Source organism: Pongo pygmaeus, chromosome 1 (genome assembly GCF_028885625.2).
Source record: "Pongo pygmaeus isolate AG05252 chromosome 1, NHGRI_mPonPyg2-v2.0_pri, whole genome shotgun sequence".
Classification (NCBI taxonomy): Eukaryota; Metazoa; Chordata; class Mammalia; order Primates; family Hominidae; genus Pongo; species Pongo pygmaeus.
In genome coordinates, this window is record NC_072373.2 from 29,863,483 (window position 1) to 29,883,506 (window position 20,024).

The window sequence follows — 20,024 nt, forward strand, 5'->3', positions numbered from 1 at the left end:
ATAGGACTTGCCACAATTTGAGAGAATTGCTCACAGAAACAATCAATGAGACTGAGTCCTGCCTTCGAGTTCTTCCTGAATAAACTTACATAATTTTCAAAGCGAATGAATGAATCGTGCCTACACTGTCAGCTTCTGCTGAGTCCTCTCAAGTGTTAAGTACTATTTTTACCACTTCTGCCTGGGGTCCCCTAAAGTGCTCTTGCTGCTTTGACCTGCCAGTTTGTATTTTACATAACATTGCCTACTTTATATCCTGCCATAAAAATACATACACTTCTGGCTAAACAGCCATTCAGAACACACAGTGGGCTTTGACTAAGATAAAAGAACATTTGGTCACCTGGCCATGACACACACAGTTGCCTCCTCCTGGAATGGACAACTGATACTCAAGAGAGAAAGATATCTAGTTGGATTAGGAGGAAAAGTGTTGCCACTTAGCTTTGGAAACCCTGAAGATAAACTTGTGCAAAATGAGCCAATGCCTCATTAGCTATTAGGGATTTAGGCACATGGCAGATTACTCACCTAAAACTTGTTTTCTAGGTAACAGAATCTTATGTTTGGAAGAGGCCTGAGAGGCCAGACCACCTTCTTCCTAACATTCAGCAAAGTTGTGGCTTTCCCCTCTCACTGATAGTTGGTTATGCTTGGAGAGTGCCAAGCCCAGGCAACATAATTAGGAAAGTAAATCTACTGCTGCAAGAATTTAATTCAAGCTTATAAACTCATTCCAACGATAGGTAGATGCCTGTGCCATCATCATTGTTAAGGATATCTGTCCAACTACTCTTATGCATAGTAGACATGATAAGGAGTTGACAATACTTAAACAGTAATGAGGAACATTTATGGGGCATTTAGGATATGACATATGCTGTTCAAAGTGTTCCAAAGCCTTCTCTGACTTCTTGCCATAATATCTAAGGTAGATGCTCTTATTATCATTCCCATTTATAACACTGGAAAAGAAGATTCAAATAAGTTAATTTTGCCACCATCACCAAGATTTGAAACCAAACAGCTTTCTTCAGAACCCACCTAAGGACATTTCCAGTCCTGACAATGACTGAGAAGTTGTTTATATGGCCTGTGCAATACCTTACCAAAATGACTCATTTTCATTCAGCTTCTAAGATTTGGCCGCTTCTCTATTTTCAAATCCACAAATATTATAATTTCCACGAGAAACCTCAGAGGTCCCATTTCTGGCTCAGAAGAGGGTTAACACACACTCCACCCAAGAGTCTCCCAGTACTGGGCTTCATTCATTTTCCAAAATATAGCATGTTCTGTTTATTAGTCTGCTCCTCATCGTTAAAGGAAACCCACACATCAACAGTTAGCTGAACCCCAGCCAGGCAGTGTTGCAGTGACCTTGACCTCATCGCCCCCTTGAGCTCTTGGACTTGATCATTTCACAGAAACCAAAGTTCTGTCGTAGAGGCTTCTGACTAAAACAAATGAGGGTGTTTCAGCAGCCTGCTTTCGCAAGGAATCAACTGCTCTCTTCTGAAATGTCTCTTGACATTCATTTACCAAACATTAAAAATAAAATTTTCCAGGAGAAAATGAGTGGAGTTTTTTTGAGTTGCCGATTTATTTGATGTGCAGATAAAAGTGGCATACATCCTATGACTTGAGGAATGTTGAGGTGAGACCTTGGCCCCAGTGCCTCTCCCTCATGCCTCTGCCGCTGCCGTTAGAGTTTCATGCCTTAGAGATCATTTGCGTCTGCCCTGAAAATCAAAATGCAAACAAAGGGGGCTTCTGTCAATCTCTAACATCCTTCTGTGATTCAGTTAATCCTTCAAGGAATTGGATCATAGAATTGGTAAAGTTTGGTCTGGAGAGAGAAAAAGAGAAGGAAAAGGTACATTTGGCTCAAAGGAACCAGACTGGTGGATGAGACCTAGGAGAAGTTGGCAAGTGGAGACTTGGGACAGTCAGCACTCCCGAGGAGGACACTTCATACCTGAAGGAAAGGGATCTTAATACCCTGGCTTTAGACCTCTCCTGGTAGGCTTCCTTCCTAGTCTCAGTCCCCACCATCCTCAGGGCTAAGTCTATTTGAATTATGACCTCGAGCATATGAAAGTGGAAAGATGGCAGTGAAACTTTGTTAATTTAAGGAAAAGATAGGTAAAGCGGATGTTCCCTTATGCTAGGAAATATAAGTGCTTATAATGTAGCAGATAGCAAGCACTTATTGTTATGGAATGGGTAGATGACCATTGTAGAATGACTAATGGAATAAAAATGAACTCGATTCATCTTCAAAAGACCCTCTCTTAATTTACATGAACATCTATTTGTCTATATTTATTTACTGTGTGTTTTAGTATTCCTTGAAAAGAGAAAAGACTATCATCCAGCTAAGGGAATAGAAGGAAGTACCTCTTAGAGCCAGAAGAAAGGCCCGTTGATCTCCAAAGTATTCTGCTATTTACAAAATCTGGACAAATGGGAACTCTTCTTCATGTGATTTGGTAATGGCATGGCTGACCTTGCCGAAACAACAGTTCCACACACCAGGTGGTTTCCTGACTAATTGTGATAGAAGAGTTTTTGTTTGATATGTCTAGCATGCAACATACCTGGCCCATAGTGAATTTTTAATACTTGTGATTTGAATGAATCCATTCATGGGCGAATAAGCCCCTTATTTTGGGGCCTACGTCTGTGGGGCTGACCGACCTTGAACTTAATTGTTTATAACATGTGGAAGAAATGAATGGCAGAGTGCTGTATATTGTTGGTAAAGATGTCCACCAATTCTTCCCATCTCCCAGAATGAATGACAAAGCTCCTAACAAGCAGTAGAGTCTGATGGGCTTATGACTTGTGCTGACCAACTGAATGCAGTGAAAATGATTTTCTGGTGGCTCTGAGCTGAGACCTTGGAAGGACTTGCAACTTTTGTTTTCTTCCTTTTGGTAACTAGGTGTCAATGAAAAAAGCTTGGGTTAGACTTCTACTTGTAAAAAGAGAGAAGCCCAGCCAGCTCCCAGCCATTCCAGCCAATCCAGTCGAGATGCCAAATATGTGAGTGTATTATCCTGGGTGTTTCAGGCCTAGCTAAGCTCCTAGCTGAATGCAGCCACATGGTTGACCCCAGTTGACACCTCATGGAAAAGGGCCCAACTGAGTCCAGCCAACCCACAGCATCGTGAGAAATAGTAAATTATTGCTGTCTTAAACCCTACATCTAGAGGTAATTTATTAAGCAGTGATAAATAACTGAAACCCATAGTAACCCAGACTCGCCAAGCTCAGAAGCACTTACTTCCCTACGGGGCAGGAGTCTTTAGTGATGCCTCTTGTGCTGTGTATATTTTGTCCCTGTTGCAATTTGTGTCTCCCTTGCAGATCAAATGGCTGCAAGTGTCACCAGGGATTGGGATAACTGTAAAGGCCTTATCACCTGGGATTTAGTTGAGTGGACTCCTGCAGTGGGAAGAGCAAAGATAAAATATGCCCAAAGAGGCAGGAGTAATTTATAGCAGTAGAGTCTGACTAATAGTTGGCTGTATCAGCATCCTGACTTAACTAAACAACTAGCCACACATACTATTAAACGGAGTAAAAAACAAGGATATACGCATATTATTTTATGATTAAAAAGTGCTTTGGGCCAGGCGTGGTGGCTCACGCCTGTAATCGCCGCACTTTGGGGGGCCAAGGCGAGTGGATGGCCTGAGGTCAGGAGTTCAAGACAAGCCTGGCCAACATGGTGAAATCCCGTCTCTAGTAAAAATACAAAAATTAGCCAGGTGTGGTGGCAGGCACCTGTAGTCCCAGCTACTCAGGAGGCTAAGGCAGGAGAATTGCTTGAACTCAGGAGGTGGAGGTTGCAGTAAGCTGAGATCGTGCCATTGCACTCCAGCCTAGGTGTCAAGAGCGAAACTTCATCTCAAAAAAAAAAAAAAAGTGCTTTGATGTGCCCTGCATCATTTCATGCTCATCTCAAGCCTCTCATATACTTTTAAAAGATACTCAACTTTTATTGAGATGTAATTTACATAAAATGAAATTCTCACACTTTAAGTGTATGGGTTAAAGACTTCTGACAAAATATATACACTTACGTAACTCCACCTGAATCGAGATGTAGAACATTTTAATTTTTCCAGAAAGTTACCTCATGTCTTCTTCATTCAATACTCTCCACCACACAACCCAGGTAAACATTGATTGAGTTTCTGTCACTATAAGACAGTCTCGCCTCTTTCAGATTTTCTTTCTTTCTTTCTTTCTTTTTTTTTTTTTTTTTTTTTAAGACAGGGTCTCTCTATGTTGTCCAGGCTGGTCTCACATTCCAGGGCTCAAGCAATCCTCCTGCTCCAGCCTCCCAAAGTGCTGGGATTACAAATGTGAGCCACTGTGCCTGGGTCTATTTTCGAATTTGATAACAGAATGATATCGTATGTCCTCCTTTGCTCCCAGTTTCTTTCATCCAGTGTAATGAATGTAAGATTCATCTATGCTGCTGCATCAGTCAGCCCTTCTTTTGAGAAAGGGCTTCTTTCTCTGATTTTACTGAGGTCGAAACTCAAACTCAAAGAGGTGGGCGATTTGTCTGAAGGTCTCAGCTCACGAGTAGACCAACTAGGACTCCCACATTGATTTTATGCTTCCTAAATTACTTACCATGATGCTGCTCTTGGTGCTGAACTGAAAGAAAGAGAACATTCACTCTTAATTTGCCAGACAATCATATGATGGAGGCATACGGAACACGAGGAAAGAGCATATTCTGATAGTCTGATGCAAGGATCACTCTACGGCTTACAGGATGAGCACCTGATATAGCCAAACCAATCAGAACCCTTTGCCTGGGTATTTGAATAAAGAATAGGGTAAAATCTTTTTTGTTATTAAAAGCTGTTAGCTATGATGCTTTGATGCTTAGGACTGGCCAGAAGGCATGTTTCTTGCCTTGTGGAGGAAATTTAAGGAAAGAAAGAAGTTGACATACAGAGAAAAGCAACCTAAGAGACACAGAAAATCCTCACTGTTTGAAACTCTGGTTGTATTTATTTTTGAGGGCTCGCAGCATTCTTGTCCTTCCAGTGAAATGGTTATTTAACCCTTCATTTGATAATGTGAGACACTTCATTATATTTGAGTAAATTTCCTCTAAGTTAATTTGATTAGTTTTCTATCACTTGCAATCAAAAGACCCCTGTGTAACACATTTCACTTAAAAGAATTTAACTGGAATTAGTCATTTGCATAATGTTGCCACATCTTGCAAAAGATCCTCAGTTTTCTTAGTAACTCAAGTTAAATATGCGGCATCGGTATTGTGCCAGGAAGAATGAAAGCCTGGTATTTACCTTTTCAAATAATTTTTGTTTCCATCTGGCATATACAGAGGTTGAAATATTAACAGTGCTTCCCAGGAGAAAACCTAGCTCTGTAAGGCCTGTGGGTGATAAAACATATTATATAAATATACTGTGTTCAAGATCAGCAAATTCTATACATTTTGTTTCCTCTGGGAGCTACTCATTTTTATGGAAAATCTCCTGGCCCACTATAATAAATGTAAATAAAACTGCTGGGGAATACTTTAATTCTTCTCATATCAAATGCAGGTAGTGAATAATGTCTTATATATTTGAGATCCCATTTTCAGAAGTGGAATACTCATATGTGGGAAAGACTGGAGGTAGTTCACTTCCCGTTAAATAGAACAAATGCCACGAGCAAAAATAAGTCCTTCTTGTTTCATGTAAATAAAGGCCCCATTTTTTGAGGATCAGTTCCTACTTATGTTATCAGTGGTCCCAAAAGAACTATACAAGAAGTAGAAACTGACCCTTGGTTGAGTCTCTCTTTGGCTTCCTTTTGTTATTTCACTCTTCTTGATTTTAGTGTGTCCTGTGTTTTGCTGCTTTTTCTTGTCATGTTTCCCTTTATTTTTCTTATTTCCCCAGAGATTTTTGAGAGTAGAGTCCAGTCCTCCACCAGTCCTCCATTCCTCTTCGTGATGCCCAGTTGTGAACAAGAGGGAATGCCCTTGTCACCTTTCCACAAGCAGAAGGAGCATTCAAGGTTTCCAGTTTGGATCTCCATGCTCCAGCAAGTCGAGATGCTCAGAGGGTAAATGTATGAGCAACAGAGGGTAACTGAATTACCGATTTCAATTGTCTTCAAGATGTTACTCTTGCACACATGTAGCAATTCTTGATTGCTTAAGAGGTCCCTGGTGTGTTTTTGGCAAGTGAAGACCTTTACATGTGCCTGGCTCTGGGCCAAGTGACATGCAGAGTTCTGGGATTGCTTAACTACTCATCTGCCTGTGTTTTCTTCCAATTCCTTAGAAAGAAAACTAAAAACAAAGATTAAGAAAGAAAAGGGGTGTTGACCCTTGTGACCAAAATAATTCCGTTTAGATAAATTCCAAGATAAACTTCAAGATTGAAACGATAAGACACTCCTCAATGGAGTACTTGCAAAAAATAACGAACACAGGCTTTCTTTAAAATCAGATTAAAAACCAAAAGTCTGTAATCCTTGGAAATGTGTATGTATGTGTAGGTTTGGTTTCATCTTATGAGCTTAATAGTGATTATTAATGTGACTTTCAAATCTGCCCAGGATGAGGGCCTAAGTGAAAAATAATCCTGAATAGAGGCTGCTTTAACTGGATGATATACTAATCCAATTAAGAAAGCACTTATGCAGTGAAAGAAATAAACATAACTAGCTGAAAAAATTCAAAAATATAAAAAATTACTGAAAATGTTTTTCATATGTAAATTACCATGCTTAGTATTAGTTATATGTAGCCAAGATAAGTATCTGAAATTCTAAAGGAGAGAGAAAAGAAAGGAGAACAGAAAGTATCTTGAGGATCCGAGGAAGCCACACCAGTCTGTATCCTGGGGGATCCAAGCTTTTCTCTCTTGTCTAACAGGAACCATTCCTGTTTTTCATTTCCTAAGGGTCGCCAAGAGACAGGTACATCCCCTACTGGGAGCTGGAAAGCAGAACATGTATTGTGGTCTCTTGGCTTAGGGCATACTCTTCCCTTTGCTCTATAGAAAGAGTGGTTCCTCTTCTCCCTTGCCATAAGATCATATATGAAATATAGCAATATGCTGTCAAACTCCAAATAAAAAAGGGGCAAGAACAGTTATGAAACTTGATGATAAAGTGGGATGGTGGATGGATAGTCCTCAGAAGCTGTGAAAGAAACCTCTCAGTCACCTCCCGTGGTTTACACCTGGCCACCCTATCATGTGATACATGCTCAGGATGTAGTCTTAGAATGTGATAGGATATTCCCATATAAAGTCAACAATCTGAAAAATATATGAAGAAGAAGGAGGGGATGGAAAAGGGGATGCGTAGGCCACCTACTGCTTTGTGTAAAGTAGCTTAATTGGTAATTTTTTTCCACTAACACCATTGATATTGAAGAAATCGGGGTGTCTTAGGGGGATTAGTTGCAAGTGTGAGACATAATTTTGATCATGGAGCCTTCTAGATTGCATGATGTTAAGTGGGTGGTGAAAGGTCCAGATAGGACTTTGGGCATATGCAGCTCAGGGACAAGAAAAGGCCCGCAAGATATAGAATACATGGAGAACGGTGAGAAATAAAAATGCAAAGTGAAGTAGAAGAGTAGTGCAACAAGGAAGAGGAATAAGGACCCATTAAAATCTTCTCAGAGTGCTCTCTCTCTGTTATCCCTATTGTAGATACGATAAAGTTGTTATTTGTTTCACATGGATTATTAAAACAAATCTTTCCTATGATACTGAATACTTTAAGAGCTGGACCAGGTCACGTGTTATATGCTTTCTATATTCTATCACCTCCGTCAGCCCAGTGCCAGAAGGAAGATCTGCACCGCATAAATACTCATTTTTTGAGGGCTTGATTAGAGATGGCTAGAAGACCAAGCTCAAAATAAAAAAGATGGAACAACCAGTTTCTCCTTTGCTCTATTTTTTTTCCCCAAGGGAATTTTTCTTCAGTGACAATTTGCTGTTGCAGATGTTAAAAAAAAAGAAAGACAAAGAGGTAAAACTAATTCTCCTTCCCTAGTTCTCTGAGACTCCAAAATCTGTTGCCAGTGCAGCCAAGAAAATAATCAGCTTCTTAGGTAAAATGATTTCTCAGAGCCACTTTGGCCCTCACACTTGCTTTTGGACTCTACTTGTCTCTTGAACCTTTGCCATTGACAAAATCATAAGCTCAGGACAGAACAAGGCGCCCATTGGACTAAGAACGAAATTCTGCCAAAAGGGAGACATTAGGCATGGGACATGTGGGGCCACTATTTTCTTCACACTTGATGTTTAATAGGCCACGTGATATTGGTCTGAACTGTGATGGAAAAGAAGGTGTAATTCAACATGATAAGGTTCTGAAAACATTGCTCTGACAAATGGTGAAAATTAAGTTTGACACTCGGAAGAATACTGAAGCATCAGATCCGGACAAATAAAAAACAGCAGAAGCTGCCCCTGCACCTGATAGTTACGTGAGACTTTCTCATCAGCCACCAAGAGGTTTGTGGAGCAGCAAACTTTTCCTGGTGGTGGGGGCGGCAGACTGGAGGGCACCATGTAAAGGTTTATGGGAGCCATAGAGAAAAATGGTGTTGGAATTTTTTCTTTCTCCCTTTTTCCCCTCCATTGCCCCTTTTTGTTTAGCTTAGCTAGTTCTGAAGTCTGCCATAGAAAAGGCCTTGATTATCAAATGTAATATTCACATAAGATTTTGCTGTTCAGCCTCACATTGGGGAATATACAGGGCTTCAGTGTTCCTTAATAAATTACCTCTTCGTGTAGCAATTAACCCCCTTCTGTGAAGGTTCAGTGTTTCCTTGGTCTCGTGCCAGTGCTAACAGCTATGGCTTAGCATTCTTTTTAATGGGCTGCATTTACTGCTGAGAGTGGGGAAACATAAAATATTAACACTTAAGCATCTTTTACACTTCTTTGAACGTGAGATTACGTTGAAAATATAACTGACTTTTCATTCTTAAACCTGATATTTGCTTAGAATTCCACTGGACCCATGAAAATGTTTCGGTAAGTGGTTTCTGTTGATTTATTAACTCCCATGAAAGCCTCATGGAAATCCCTTGCCACCAAATATTTAATATGTTTTATGCATGCTTACAAAAGTCTTGTTTACCAATTCTGGCTTTCCCACATTTTTAAGATGATAAACGATTTGGAGCGCAGCATGATGTACTCCCACTTTTCTCCTTCCAAACCATCTGTTGGGGAAAAGAGGACTCAAACTGATTGACAGTTACAGGTAAAGTTGACTTGGTCTCTCCATTACAAATCTATTTGTTGTTATCTTCACTCAAGTTTTTTTTTTTTTATTACCCTTTCTGTATTACCTTTTGATGTGAAGATTTAATGAGATGAATAATGTGGAAATGTTTGTAATCTGTACATTGCTTATTCTTCATTCTTTATGTAGTATATACATATATATGTGTGTGTGTGTATATATATATATATATGGACATACAATACAGTTGGCTGTCCACATCCATGAATTCAACCAACTGTAGATAAAAAAATATTTGGAAAAGATAATAATACAACAATAAAAAGTAATACAAATAAAAATATAGTTTAACTATTTACATAGAATTTACATTGCATTAGGTATTATAACAATTCTAGAGATGATTTAAAGTATATGGCAAGATGTGTGTATGTTACACACAAGTAGTATACCATTTTATACAAGTGACTTGAACATCTGTGGATTTTGTTATTCATAAGGATCCTGGAACCAATCCCAGGTGGATTCTGAGGGATGACTGTACATATGTGTATATATATACTACATATACAATACACATGGTATATATGTCTACATAAACACTACATATATGAACACTGTACGTGTATATATATATATAGTATATGGACACAGTATTTATATATGCACACACATATACACACTACATATACTATACAGAGAACAACAATTAAGTAACATACATATAAATGTTTATGTCTGTATATGCACACATATGCAAATACACATATATATTTATTTTAGTGTCTGCTTCACAAAACTAGAGTAATAGAGGTGAAACTAATTTCAAGAGTTTATACGCATCCATCTTATTATTTCAGATGGTTGAAAATCTTAATTTCTGGAGATTGATTTATTTTCTTCTTTGTTATATCGAGAGAAGGCTATTACATAGAAATAAACAATTTTAATAACCATGTGATAATTTCTCATAAACTAAATTGAATTTTCTAATATTTGTTTCTTTTCTTTTGCCTTCTTTTTTATCTTTGCATTTCTGCAATAGAACTTACATATTGCATGGTCATTAAATATGTATAGATTGACTGGTGGTGAGCTTTATTCTGGTTCTTCTAAACATTATTTTGTGTACTATTATTGCCTCTGACGTGCCTTCTGATGTTTAGATAATCTGAGTTTAGACAATTTGCCTTATAAATTAGTTTTATATTTTAACATAAGTTTCTTTCCTTGTAATCATTAGTTAATACTACTGAAAGTGAAAATGAAAACCATGTTGACTCCCTCCCTTTATAAAAATGAGATTCAAGTGTTGCTTAAATTTTAAATATATCTATTTCTTTTTCTTGCTTGCTATATTAGCACTCTTTTAGAGCTTTCTCCCTAATATGGGATCGTTTTAGCTATCTAACACGGGGGCTGGCAAACCTTGGACCATGGCCCAATTTCACTTCTGCCTGTTTTATACATAAAATTTTATTGGCGCACAACCACACCCATTCATTTATGTGTTGTCTATGGCTGTGTTCATGCCACAACGGCAGAGTTAAATAATTATGACAGAGACTCCATCACCCACAAAGCTGAAAATAGTTACTATCTTGTCTTTAGAGAAAAGGTTTGCCAATATCTGCACAGAGATGGACATTTAGCAGCATTAATGATGCTGCTATGAAAACAAGCCTTCACACGCTTGTTTAATATATTGTTAGGTATCTTAATAAACTCATCCATTTAGTAATAAGTATATTAATTTTATCTCTATTAATAAATTATTATAATAAATTTATCCACTAATAAATGCATCCAATTCAGGGACAGTTTCAATGTACATTTGAATATTTCACATTATACATGTTTACATTTAATTGCTTGTGTCCAAGATAATTATCCTTTCTAGACCTGGAATCTGCCAAAATTTTTTCAAAATCTGAATTCTATTGCCTTTTTTTTTGGGTTACAGAAATATTATTTTACATGATAGTTAAAATTATGGCTTTGGGTGTCTGATAGGTCGTGACTGAGAGCAAGATCTGCCACTGAATGGCTGTTAGTACCTGCTAAGCACCTAGAAAGGAATACATAAGCTTTGGTAGGTCACTTCAACTCTCCAAGCCTTATTTTCTTCATTTATGAAATGGAGAGAATGAGAGTATCCATCTCACAGGTTTAATTTCATAATTAATTTAAAGAAATGTATATTGGCTGGGCGCGGTGTCTCATGCCTGAAATTCCAGTACTTTGGGAGGCCAAGGTGGGTGGATTACTTGAGGTCAGGAGTTTGAGACCAGCCCAGCCAAAATGGTGAAACACAGAAATTAGCCGGGCGTGGTGGCGGGAGCCTGTAACCCAGTTACTTGGAAGTCTGAGGGAGGAGAACCACTTGAACCCGGGGGATAGAGTTTGCAGTGAGCCAAGATAGCACCACTGCACTCCAGACTGGGCGACAGAGTGAGACACTGTCTCAAAAATAAATGAATAAATAAATAATAAAAAATGATATAATGATGTTCATGGATTAAGGCCAGAGTACATGCCATATACCCCATACATAATTAGTGTGTTCTTCTATGATAAACGAAGTAAATGTACAATAAAAAATAATTACAATAACATTGTAGTTGCCTCTATTCTTCACCTCACATATTCCATTTAGTCCTTAGTCTTATTCCAAAATCAGTGGCCTTGGCTGCTTCTTTCACTCATAGTAAAGCTCAGCAGTTCATTCTGAGCCATAATGATATGATGTGAGGCAAAGCAGAGTTCCTAGTTTATTTATGTTTCTTAATTACTCTCCCTCATTCAGTCTCGCTGTCTCCAAGCACAATTAAAATGTTATGTGCTTCTCTAACATACCAAACAATTCTTGGTCCCCAACCACACTAGAATCTCAAACTGATGAAATGATTAAGAGAGAGGAAAATCCCAGAGGTGCCCCATGGTGGTATCTAAACACAAGAGATTATCAAGAATGCTCACATTCATGTGGACACATGGGAATTCGAATGGTACGATCCACGTTCTGACAGTGCTGTGTAGCTGAAACACTGTCAGGGCAGACTTATTCCTCTAGCAGTTTTTGATGTTTATACTATGCTGGCATTTGTATCTCTTTTACATAGTTGTTGTAGTATCTGAAACTCTATCATTAGAGAGCCATTTCTCTGAGGATAGTCTTTTCTCTCTACAAAATAGGCAAATGCTTTTTTTGTAGCAAAACTTTTTCCCAGTAAAAAGTAATTTCTCCTTCCACTAAAGTTGCTGCATTTTACTTGATTTTTCATAGTATGCCTCATATACTACCTTATAGTCATGTGCAGATTGATCTGAATCATTTCCCCATCCACTCTCCATACTTCTTAAGAGACCTGGGTATGAACTACACAGGCTTAACTGTCAGAATGGTCCAGACACTACCTGCATATAGGCATTTTCCAGCAACTGTTATCAAGGTAAAAACTGTTTCTTTGCTTTCCACAAGACCCCATCCCTGAAAAAAATATGCTTTAGAAGAATTCTAACACCAGTTAATGAAAGTTATACTACATTGATCAAATAATCCCCTCTGCCATGGATTGAATTGATATCCCCCTCAAATTCATATGTTGGAACCCTATCCCTCAGTGGGATAGTATTTGGAGGTGGGGCCTTTGGGAGGTAATTAAGGTTAGATAAAGTCATGAGGGTGGGGCCCGTATGATGGGACTAATGCTTTTATAAAAAAGGAAGAGATATGAGATCTTGCTTTCTCTGTCATGGGAGGACACAGCAAGGAGGCGTCTGTCTGCAAACCAAAAAACAAACCCTCACCTGGAACCAAATGGGAGGCACTTTGATCTTAGACTTCCCAGTCTCTAGAACTGTAAGAAATAATTTTTTATTTGTTTAAGCAGCTCAGTTTATGGTATTTTTGTTACAGCAGCCTGAACAGATGAAGACACCGTCTTCTGAATATTTACTTTCCACAAATACTGTTGGGTGGCTAGCCCTGTGCCCATGCCTGGTCCTCTTCTCCTTTGCCCATTTGCACTTTTAGACCTGCCAAAATTATTGCTTGCCTTTGCAGCATTCCTTGAAGCTACGTATAGCCACGTGACACAGATCTGGGCAATAGAATATAAGAGGAATCTGCTGGGACTTCCAAGAAAGCCTTCAATTTCCTAGCAAAAGGGATAGATGTCCCTGGTTCCAGGCTTCCACCTTCATTTCTGACTTGAACACGGACCTGATGCCTGGCCCTCTGTTCCATCTTATACTGAGATGGCACTCTTTGGTGTTAAGAATGGTGAATGGTTTACAAACTTTGTTCTGTCTGCCTCTTTCTTGACATGTTCCAATCTTGGAATGTAATTTCCATTAACTTGTCTATATTAGTGGGTCCTCATAGAAATAGGTTACCTCAGCCTCAAGAGAAATAAACCTGGCAGGTAACGTTTGCGGCACTCTGAAAATTACCCTGAGATATATGTGAACTTAATGAGACTTGGAGAATTTGTTTGGAGCCCTCCCTTTTGACATACTTCTGTTAGAATAAAAAATTTAGCATCTAATATCCTAAGGACACAAACGTCTATATATTAGGATTTTTTAAATTTCATTTTTTAATTGTGATATATATATGCATAAAATAAATTTTACCATTTTAACCATAAAAAAAGAGTGGTGAATGGACAGAGGAGCATGGGTCCTTGACATCACTGTTGAGCTCCTTAACTCACTTCAGTAACCAAGTACCCCCAACTTCATGTGAAATCATACAATGAACCTCCCCCAATTTTTTTAAACATTGTTTAAGTTGTATTTAATGCTGCTTGAAAACCAAATGTAGTCTTAACTATTGAATAGATGATAACAAATTCGGCAGGAGTCTACTAAAACACTTGGGAGATGTGATTGGAACTCATATCTCATCTAACTGTTGTGTATAAAGAGTAAGCAAAATAAATAGCACAGTGTTTAAGAACAAGGGTTTAAGTTTTGATCACTAGCCCCACCACCCACTAGTTCACTTATGTAAGCTGTTTTCTCTTCCTAAAGTTCAGTTTCTGTATTTGTAAAATGGACAGGATTATGTAATAAAAAATAGAAGAATTAAATGAGAAAAAAGCATAGAAAGCAGTCATTTGGCACATAGTAAGCACTCAATAAAGATTAGATTTTTAATATTTATGATTTTATAGTATGAAGTCATGCTAACGGTCTTAATTTATGAAATCTGTTATGTTTTAATGAGGTTCTACTTTACAAATTCACAATTCAAACTTTTAGATGCTATACTGTCCTGCCTTGATTTGACACCCGTAAGTCAACTCAATTTTATTTACTATTTCTTTCAAAAGTGACATGAAATCATACTAGTTCTATGTTTTTTATGCTATTATTATTTTACTTCTAGCATAATTCCAATTTATCACAGTTCAATTAGTTCAAAACCAAAGATTCACTACAGTGAGGTTTATTAGAATTAATTACCATTATTGTTAATGTCAATTGCCAAAGTGAATTTGAATTGTCCCATCCATTCACATGAATGCTGGTTACTTCTCTTGCCCACTTAATGTTCGAAGTTTTTATTTGTTTATTTTCAGATTAAGAAAAAACCCTTAATAGGTTTCTTTTCTTTTTTTCTTTTTCTTTTTTTTTTTCTACTCAGTTTGGAAGCGATCTTATGCCTGGTTACCATAGCTAAAACAGGGGACACTAAATGGAAGAGACGTATGATTTATATGAGAAAGAATGAAAATAAAAATCACACCCCACTTAGAGGAAGAGACTGGGACCTAGTCAAAATAGTCAGAGATGAAAGCTTAGCAACTTCGCACATTTTAAGCACTGCCTGGAATTCTGACTGATGGGATATTCTGGAAGGAGGCTTAAGCAAATAAGTAGGCTAAGAGGAACACTGAAGTTGTTTCATGCTGTGGCTGTTTTAATCTTTGGGCATGAACTAGTAATTATTTTCATAGGAAGTGGGGGCAGAAGTAACCCGGGGATTTCTGAGGCCTATAATGGACTTCTGTGGTGTGAGCTGAGAATCTAATGTTATACCACAAGATTACCAAGCTCTCCATCTCTTCTGACCAGTGAAAATTTTAATTCACACTCCAGCCTCAGTGTGTCCTTTTGGCTTGGGTCTGCAGAGGCGGACTTCATCTCACTGCCTGGGCTTTAGAATAAGTAAAATGGTATTAGCTGTTGTCGTAGAGGCAAACCTTAAGAGATTGACTGAATCCAAGGCTTTTAGGGAGGTATGCATAAGATGCTTCCATAGTTTAAAGTCTGTTTCTCTACAGGTACCTGAGATTAATTATCTAAAACAGAGGAATAACTCTCAAGTCTCTGCTACTTAGAAGAAATTTAAAGTATCCAGGAGAATATAAAAGAGTAAACTGCATCCAGTTACATTCTTCTTGTGCTGACAATATAGTTTTAGGCCTTTTTTTTTTTTGATGGAGACTCTCTCTGTCACCCAGGCTGGAGTGCAATGGTATGATTTTGGCTCACTGCAACCTCTGCCTCCTGGGTTCAAGCAATTCTTCTCCCTCAGCCTCCTGAGTAGCTGGGATTACAGGCCCATGTCACCACACCCAGCTAATTTTTGTATTTTTACTAGAGATGGGGTTTCACCATGTTGGTCAGGCTGGTCTCGAACTCCTGACCTCTTGATCCACCCACCTGGGCCTCTGAAAGTACTGGGATTACAGGCATGAGCCACTGCGCCCAGGCCGTTTCTTAAATTAATAACAAAAGTCAACGTATCTGAGTCTGTTCTCTGTTATATAAGAAACTCTTTGAGGACAGACTTTTTGAAACTTACTCTACCGTGACTTCACCTAGCTACCCGCGCCTTATGACCAGGGTGATATTAAACGTGTCTATAATGGAGAATGAAGAGGAAGAAAATGTTCAAGTTACTAGAATGACCGCTTATTATCCCATTACATTATTCTTTATTTCAAACGCTGTATCTTTTTTCGTAAACACATATATGACATAAATATTATCTCATTTCTCTTCATCTTCTCCTTGCAGGTACAGGATATTAGAAATGATAATGTCATCCTGAGGTTTACTAGTTTCAAAAAGGAGATTCTTTGTGGTTTACATATTTGGTGGGGCATTTGATATAAGAACATCCCCTAGGTTAAGCCCTGTTCCTTGACATCATAGTTTTCCTACATACCACAGCTAGATTAATCTTCCTAAGGCATTATTGTTATTGTGTCAGAAATGAACCTTGGTTTCTGCTGTCCGTGGTATAGTTTCTTCTGCAATCTGGCTGGCACTAACTTTCAAGCCTCGTGACTCCTTTACTTGAACTTGATTACTAAGGTTCAGACAAACTTGGTTGCTAATTATTCTTCCAACATATTGTGTAATCTTTCATTTGTGAGTTTTGGGTTGTCCTTCACTTTGGAACCCCCTGGCCTCTGCCTCTATGTCAATCTGGTTTATGCATCACGGTTTAAATTAAAAGCCCTTTCCTCCAAGAGTCCTGTTTTGGTCACATCAGATCTGATATTTTTCTTTTCTAAACTCCTGTGGTATTCCACTTGTACCACTATTCGTTCACTTTTTACTTATTGCCCTTTATTAAGCTATTTGAAAATTGACTTTCATTAATTCAATGTGCATTTATTAACCAGCCTCTCTGTGTCAATGGCTGTCCCAGGAAGAAGAAATGAAAATGAAAATACTCATGAAGATCCAGGATATCTCTCCTATTAAATTGTGAACTCATCAGGGCCATAGACAACATCCATTTTGCTTCTATATTTCCAGTAGGACAATGCTTTGGACATGGAAATCAATTAATAAGTTGTTAAGTAAATCAGTGGGTTTTAACTCTGTAAGACTCAATGCTGTCTTCTAGCCCATATTTTGTAATGCCCCTTTTGCTACACCGTAAGAGAAGTAACAAATTGTATACTCTTTCTACATATAAAATTTTGAAAATATTAATAAAATATCTACACATAAATTTATTGCCCTCGAAGAGGACAAATAAAAGAAAAACATTTTATCACAAAATAACATGCATTTCATTATGTAAGTGCTTAGACATGACTACTTAGAAAATATAGTGAAGTAGTCAGATTATTGCCCCAACTTCACAATGAATAAGTTTGGGTTTTTCAACAAGAAAGTAAGAAATTGTTCCCTACATGAAAAGCAGGAAAATGAAATAGTAGAGCTATGAGTGACACTAAATAAAAAGTAGTGTTTGAATAGGTTATACCAACCCAGATTCATTTGTGTATAATAATGGAAGGAAAGAAGTAACTTTAATTGAAGTTGGGATAACATGCCAAGAAAAATTGCAGACCAACAAAGTGGAGAAAATGAGGAATTAGACAGTCCAACAAATGAGCTATATCTTACTTGTAAGTGGAGGGTCAAAATAATTCATATGGAGTAACCTAGGGCAAAGTAATGACAGAGTAGCACAGAAAACATATCTTCTCTTTTAAAATCCTGCCACGTGTTGGGGAATACTTTCAGTTTCTGGTATTTATTAAGACTTTGAAGACCAAATATTTTGGCAGGTGGTAGGGAGCAGAGAGTGGATTAAGAAAAAAAAATTAATACATATAGCAGGCTGTAGAAAACTGTTTTACGATATGCTTCTGGGGGCAGTATAAGCAAAAAATTAAAATTCATAGGCAACTCACTTCTGCTTCTGGTCACAACTGAGGAAATAGTTCCTGTGGTAAACAATGCATATCTGTACAAAATATATGAAAAAAATGTTTTCAGGTGTTGGACAATAGCCAACACAAGACTGTGATTCCTGAGAGAAGGAAGACAAGTAAGATGTGTCATATGATTACTCTGGTTTTCAATTTGGAGGCATGTCCTGGAACCATGGCACAGAAAGCAGGAAGCTAAATGAAGCACAGCCATCTTGCTGAGCTGAGGAGACAGAGATCAGAGCCTAGAGAGATCAGAGAACCAGAGAGAAAGGAGAGATGAAGAGTAAGTTCCAGAAATCTACATCAAATGTCCTTTTGAATCTAGGATGTAACTCCATGAGACTAGAAAAAAACAACTATGGGGGAAAGAACAAGTACCCAAGAACTAGAAACTGAGCAAGGGTGTCCCATCTTTTGGCTTGAGCAGGGGTGTCCAATCTTTTAGCTTCCCTGGGCCACACTGGAAGAAGAAGAATTGTCTCGGGCCGCACATAAAATACACTAACACTAACGATAGCCGATGAGCAAAAAATAAAAATAAAAAATAAAAAATAAAAAAAATCACAAAAGAATCTTATAAATGTTTTTAAAAAGTTTATAGTGTTGGCTGCAGCAGGTTGGACAAACTTGTACTAGAGCATGCACAGGGCTGAGAAGTGGGTAGGGTTTGAATTTAATATAGTCACAGTGGAAACATCTCATTAAACTCTTAGAACATTCAGCAGAGACCCTAGCAAAGCCATGTCTTAGGAGTAGTCCCCACATAGTTACTCAAGGCTTGACCTAACAGAGCTTAATAACAAGACTCAAAAGAATCAAGCTAATCCTCAAATAATTTAATTGATGCTGGAACAAAAATTCAATGATCTCTAAAGAAAGACAACAAAATTAAAAAAAAAATCAGCAATTTAATCAAATCAATCAAAATGTGCTTGACACACAAAGAAACAGAAAAATATGACTCATAATCTGGAGAAAAAATAATCAATAGAAACAGACTCAGAAATTGTAGAAATGTTGGAATTAACAAGCATTTAAATAAAAATATACATGTAAAATAGAAAAAAATGAGAGATGAAAAGCACAATATCTGAAAGAAAAAATATTCACTGGATGGGCTTAATAGCAGAAGAGATACTGGAGGGAAACAAGATCAATGAACATTATTACATAACAAGAGGAGTTTTCCACACTGAAGCATGGAAAGAAAAAGATGGAAGGAAAAAGCAGATTCTCACTTAGCTCTGTGATAATGTAAGAGGTCTAACAAATGTGTAAATTGGGGTCCAAGGAAAGGAGAAGAATACAAAAAGTTTGAAAAAGTCATGCTCAAAAAATTTCCTGATAATGAAAACTATAAACACACAGGTCCAAGAAACCCAACATACCCCAAGTAGGACAAACACAAAGAATCTAACCCCCGTGACATGAGTTTAACTATGTAACAAACATGCACATGTACACCTGAACCTAGAATTTTTTTTAAAAAAGAGGCATAAGAAAATTCCTGAAAATAAGTGAGAAAGAAAACATTCTCAAAAGCAGCCAGAGGAAAAAAGACACATTGTGTGCCAGGAACAAAGATAACAATTAGCACTGACTTTATCAGAAACAAGGCAAGCCAGAAGACAAGAGAAGAAAGAAAAACAAACCTCTGTTAATTAAGAATCCTCAATCAGCAAAAACATCCTTAAAAATGGAGATGATAAAAGACATTTTTACACAATCAAAAGCTGAGGGAATTATTCACTAAGTATTACAAGAAATGTTAACGTATATTATTTTGTCTGAAGGTGAAGGATACCACTGAGACACTTGATCAACATGGTAGAACATTGGAATTGGTAAATGCGAGGCAAATAGTAAAGACTTCTCGTTTTTCAATTTCTCCAAATGTTTGTGACTATATAAAGCAAACAACAAGGTAGTGTGGCATTTATAACATATATAGAAGTAAAAAATAAATGGCAATAATATCACAAAGAACAAGGGGAAAATGAAAAAATCCTGCTGTAAGCTTCTTGTGTTAACTTGTAAAGTGAGTATAACGTTATTTGAAGG

At 37.7% G+C, this 20,024-nt stretch overlaps 1 protein-coding gene across 1 annotated transcript in view; it reads left to right on the forward strand.

Annotated features, from left to right (window-relative positions):
- LOC129041630 (uncharacterized) overlaps positions 1-20,024 on the forward strand; it is a 118,886-nt gene that overhangs the window by 50,271 nt on the left and 48,591 nt on the right. The gene's annotated exons all lie outside the window — the stretch shown is intronic.